This window comes from Drosophila willistoni, unplaced genomic scaffold (genome assembly GCF_018902025.1).
Source record: "Drosophila willistoni isolate 14030-0811.24 unplaced genomic scaffold, UCI_dwil_1.1 Seg522, whole genome shotgun sequence".
Taxonomy (NCBI): Eukaryota; Metazoa; Arthropoda; class Insecta; order Diptera; family Drosophilidae; genus Drosophila; species Drosophila willistoni.
The window spans coordinates 24,913-31,180 of record NW_025814450.1 but is presented as its reverse complement, the minus strand read 5'-3'; positions in this window follow the sequence as shown (position 1 = coordinate 31,180).

The following is a 6,268-nucleotide window of genomic DNA, read 5'->3' as shown; positions in this document are numbered from 1 at the left end:
TTAGCTGTGACCAAGGTCGGGGTCGACCAAGCCTGTACGGCCGTCCTCGAGTCAAGGTCCGACGAGACGTTCCGACGGAACGTTATATTCCGGGTCGAAGAGGACTTGCTCATCCGCACTCCCATCCGGGAAGTGGCGGCGCCGGTTCGGGAGAGATTCGCCACCCTGATCCTGGCCGACCCCTATTTCTATCGGCCGGCGTCGGTGTCCGTGGTGCTCGGGGCAGACCTCTATCCGGAGGTCATCCAACCAGGCTGTGTGCCCGGTCATAGCGGTACTCCTGCAGCCCAGAGCACCGTGTTCGGATGGGTCGTCTCCGGCTCCTGTGGGATCTAGGCGCTCCAGAACGTTGCCGTCCCCCGTCCTTTATATGCCCAGGGTGGCAATTGCAACATGTTGCAAGGGGGGCGGTATGTTCACGCCACCGGGTGAACAGCAGTGAGCGGCGAAGAGCAGTGAAGAGTGAGGAGGGTTTTTTGATCCTCGGCATCTACGGTCACACCAGGAGGGGTGACTGGGTTTTTCTAATGGGCATCGCCATTATTGCGAATCGAGTTTTTCACCCGAACACCCGTTCATCTCCTTTAATTTATAATTTGCGATTTGTCATTTCTTTCAAACCGAACCATTTCGTGTGTGTGTCGGTATACCTTGTGAATTAAATAAATCAACATATAATTAAAACGAAGTTTTTCGCGCGTTTTAATCATTCTACTCACCTACGAGACCCTGAAGATATTGGCACCCGCCAACCACTTGGTACTATATCGGGTCCTTCCGCCCCGCCACAAACACCGATTTTGATCTAACAAGAAGCTTTCCTGCTGATTTTGGGAATCCACCAAAAGGAAAAATTCTCTTCCATTTCTATTACTGTAATTGACATTATGTAAATTTAAATTTCTGGTTCTGGACTCATAAATTCTACACAAATGCATTCCATATTACATATGCGGTTACTGATGACTTATGTTGTAGGTAGTTAGGTGAAAGAAGAAAGGAAAGGTCTCCCTTTTTTCTTTCCTCGGGCTAATGTGTTGCAATCGTAATGTCTTTGGCAATTTCTCAAATTCTTTTTTTTTCGGGTTTTCTCCTATTTTTTAGTCAAGTTCTGATAAGCAAAGGGGAAAATATATATGCATATGTAAAAAGGGAAATCAGAAAGAGAAGCAGAAACAACAGAAACAGCAATTTTGAGACCAAGCGACGGCGTATGAGTTATCTATCTTTCTCTGCCGCTGCTTTTTCTGGTCGGAGTATATTAGCCAACATCTTTTTTTTTTTGCGGCAGATATGAAACAATTTATTAGAAGTAAAGTTCAGGGTAACAGCTATTTTGCGGTTACTAAATCAGCAGTCAACATTATTTCTTATTTTAAGTAGGTGGAAGGTAAAAGCAAATGGGTGTGAGTGAATGTATGAGTGTTTGTGTGTGTGTGTTGGATGTGCATCACTTGTTATCGCAAAGTTTTAAATTACAATTGTGTGCTATGTTGTGTGGTTGGTTATAGTGGAAGAAAAAATATACTGATATCCTTAAATCGAAGATAAAAATAAGAGTAATAAAAGTGTGCTATGAACAAAATATTTTTGTATATTTTGTAGCATCTTTTCGGCATACATCCCTATTTGCACGCAATAGAAATCTTTACGACTTCCTACATGGCCCCTAAAAGATGCCACATATTTGGCAATATTGAGAATAAGTAAATGTAAGTAGAATCAATAGAAATCACATTTAATTTTTTTACTCTTTACTTTTTTTTCATTTTAATTGTATAAAAAAGGGGAATTATTTGAAATAAGGAATGAAATCAATATAACGAAAGAAATACAGTAGAATTCGGCTTTAACGACGCACATAGGTAGAATTTGCAAAAATAGGCGGCCAAAAGTAAAAAAAAAAATCATTTTAAGAACAAACTATTGATGCACATTGTTAGGAGATACTTCCGAGAAACTAACCTCATCATTCCCACCTTTCAAAATAGCGCCCGCGCCGAATTACAGGTAGTCAAACTTCGATTATCATTCACAGTGTTCATATTTAATTCTCGCCGTTTTCAGTGATACATTTTTCCAAAGTCAATATTTATTTTTGCAAAGTTACTATCAAAGTAATTGTGATGGATATCAATAGTCCAGATATGTATCTTTATGTGTTATGTAGTACTCACCAATTTTAAGAATGTTTTGCATACATTAGCATTGTTATAAAAGACCACATTTTTTGAGACAGATTTTTCTAAAAATAAAAATTTCAAAGGGGCTTATAACTACTTTTCCTGTCCGTCCCTGTAATATTTCATCATTTAATAATTTATACACAGTTTCAATAATTATATCAAGTTATAGTTGGCCACCTATAGCCACCTATTCACAAAATATACTTATTCAAAGTTTTTGCGCGCCGATAAAAAAAAAAAAATTCTAGACCCGGTGCACAGTGGTTGTGGCCATAGCCTAAAAATCAAAATATCAATCACACAATATTTTGGTAAAATGTACACAAATTGTATAACAACCTTGATGGCAAACCGGATTTTTCTGGAAATCTAACGGGACTTGCGAAAAATTCCATTGAAAACATGAACACGTGTTCATGTTTGAAGCCGGACTACGCTTTGCTTGCTTTTCGCCACAACAAAAACGCTTTTCAAAGGGATAGAACGTGTGACAGAGTACTCTAGAAAAATATTATTTATAGTGAATTTTGAAGTTGAAGGTATTTACTTTAATTTATTCTTATTTGAAGATTAAATTGACCAATTAAATATTTTTTGTGTATTTTTGAATAACCTAACCTTTTTTGTGTATTTTGTGAACGTCTTTTTCATGTTTACTTAATGTTTTAGTTGTGTTACCCCCGGCTCCCCTCATTGTGAGTGGTATCACTGTGTTTGTCAATGTTTTAAGGTAATAAAAATGAAAATGGTAGCTGCTGCTAGTTTTTTGCATTCGTTTTCGTCATTTGTGTTTGTTTATTATTTTTTGTTTTGTATAATATTTTTTTTATAACTTTTATTTCGACATTTCGATTTTGGTATAGGTGCGTCTTCTAATTGCGTGGGTTTAGCTAGTGCCTCTGGTGTGAGAGAAGTGACGAGAAGGTATTTATCTGACCTGATGCAAGGCCAAAATTTACGAACCATGGAAGAAAAACTAGATTTTTTGAAAAGTTACCTCCTCGAGTCTTCCAAAGTTTCTAAAACTATCAAAAAATCTCTGAAACATAAATTTTCACATTTCAAATCACAAGTCAAACAAAGATGGTCTGGAGCGGGAAATACTATGGAAGTATTCTTGAAAAAAAATTATTTGTGGTTAAAAGGGACCTTTGAAATACCAATTGATTCGTCAAATCGCCAAGGACGTCCTTGTAAACAGTTTTCTGAATCGAGTGATCGAAGCAAGAGAAGAAAGACTGAGGTAATACGAAGTTTGGTAAATCCTGAGGTGATAGTCCATGCTGCACAAGTGGTTTTGCAAAATGATGGGAAAAAAATGCCTCTAAAATCCTTAAGGATATAACGAACTCACCAACACGGGCTGGCAAGTATAGAAAGTCATACTCCAAGAGTAATGAAACCATTCCTCCACTTACGCCCTCTGAAGCTCTCAAAATGTTTGTTGAGGCTGATCTGACAAGGCGACAATACGAAATAATAAGAACAACAAACAAAGGCTATTATCCCTGTTATGATCTATTATTAAAAGCTAAACAAGAATGCTATCCACCTAAAATGGCTAGGAAAATTACAGCTACTAGCGCGGAAACGGACCTTCAAAGTTTAATGGATCATACAGTAACCCGTTTATCGATTTATTTGGAAGATTTGTTAATTACTCTTAACAAAACCGAAAGAGAGTCCTTAAATATTATTTGCAAATGGGGATGTGATGGCTCACAACAACATAGGTTTAAACAAAACATTTGTTGATGATGTCGACTCTTATGCAAATATATTTTTAAGTTCTTTTGCTCCCTTGCAAAAAATTCTATTACATGGAGCTAGCATAATTGAAAATGCATTGTTGCCAATTGGACAACTATCCGAAGAAGCAGCAGAAGCGCGCAACAAACATTTCCGATCATACCGTCTCAACTTTGCAAGAAAGTTTACAAGGGAAGAATTTTTCAAGGGAAACCATAAATATGCTCATTCCTGCTGAGCCAAATGATACTGCTGAGCATCACGATTTGGACTCGGAAGCGGAATAAACATATTCGTTTTTTTTTTAAATAATATTAGGTAACTCTGAATTTAAAAATAATAATATAATCTAATAGATAAAGCCAACTTTTGTAATGTTTCATTTAAAGTTAACCCATATTCAATAGAAAACCTTGCTATTTTAGTATTAAGTTAAAAAAAATTAATGTATTTTAATAGGAAATTAATGTATTTTAATAGGAAACAATAATATTTAATTATTTTTTCCATTTTGGCCGCCTAATTTTGCAAAATCTACCTATGTGCGACGGCAGTGAAAAAGTATTAGTTATTTCTAATTGATTTTTGATATAAATAAAGGTAAGTGCTATTTAAATATTATCTATAATATACACAAATAGTGAATAGTAATTTTGTTGGCAAAGTATTAAATTAAATTAATAGCATTATTTATAATCGAATGCTAATCAAAAGAGTAAGAAAATATGAGTACAGAAAGTGAAAGGAAAACAAAGTATTTTGCCAACAAAATTAAATGCGATTTCGACCCCGGGCTGTGCCAAAAGATAAATTTTTTTGTTATTTTGTAATAATTTAATTTTTTTTCTCACAAAAAAAAAACATTAGCAACTGGTTTAGAAATAATTGACTTCAAGAACAGCATTACGTCGGAAATTCATAAAATCTAGTAAGTACACAGCTGTTGTATGAAAAGCACAAAATTTTAATTCTTTTTTATATTTATACCTCTCAAGTAGCTGGAGACAACTCGCTCTTGTGAAGAGCCACAACCTGGATAAGAAACACAAAAAGTTGAGCCTTGAAACCTATCTTAAGGCTTTGAACATTCTTCTCGGTAAGTACATTAATTACTGAAAAACGTTAGTTTTGATATTATAATTCATTTCATTTCTAATATCTTAAATTTTTCTATTCCAGAAGCAGTTTAAAACACTTTCCCGGGGCAGCCTCCGGAAGGTGGGCTTCAGAATGCAATGGCCTGAGCTTAAAATATGGACAACAAAACAAAAAATTGAAAATTGAAGCAGCAGCTGTTAAATAAGCTTAATAAAAAATAAGTAAAATAAAATAAATTCAATTATTTTATATTTTTTTATGTATTTTGAATTGTCCTTCTAGTCCATAGGACAAAATGGGATATTGTCCTTCTAGTCCCTAGGACAATCTAGCGATAATGTCGCTTTCGTCCCTGGGATAATCTAGCGATATTGTCGTTCTCTTCTCTAGGACAAACTTTGAAAAATGTCCCTCTGGTCCCTCTGACACACTAGCGATATTGTCCCTCCAGCCGCCGCCGACAAGAGCGAAAAATTTCACAGTACCGCCGACTAGAGGGACAATGGTCTTGTGTGAACCATTGAGCGACATTTGTCCCTCTGGTCGCCGGAACTAGAGGGACAAAAGCGACAAAGCGGCAACACAATGCTTGTTTGTCCCGGCGTTCGGCAAGACATTTGGACATTTGTCTTGGCGACTGGAGCGACAACTGTCGATAGGTTGTCGTTCCGGTCTTGAAAGCTAGGACATGCAATGTTAAATGTCGCCGCATTTTTAATGGGAGTGTCGTCAGTTTGTCCCCGGGGACAAGCGACATGTCCCCAGCGATTCCCCGGCGACCGGTACTGAAGGGATACACATGTATTTTAATAGAAAATATAATTAATTGGCATATATTCTGAGTATTACTGATTTATATACAAACTAATGAATGAGTTTGCTTTATCAGCCATTTATTTATTTGTTGAGTTTCACTTTCGTAAAGAATATTATAAAATTGCTCAGATGTTTTGTATATTATATATATTCCTGATCAGCGTAAGAAGCTGAGACGACAAAATTATGACAGCCAACTACTAAAATGAAATATGTTATTTTGGTTTTTTATTTTTTTGGTTTTTATAATTTGTTTAAAGGGAGTAAAAATGTCTCCTTTCTCTCATTTTTCAAATGCTTTGATCGAATTGGCTGTAATTCAGATATTTGCTTCTTGAAATATAGTTAGTAACTTTTCATATGTTTTTAGTCATATTGGTACTATTGTCATTTTCCAAACACTTTTTTCCCCAACCTTA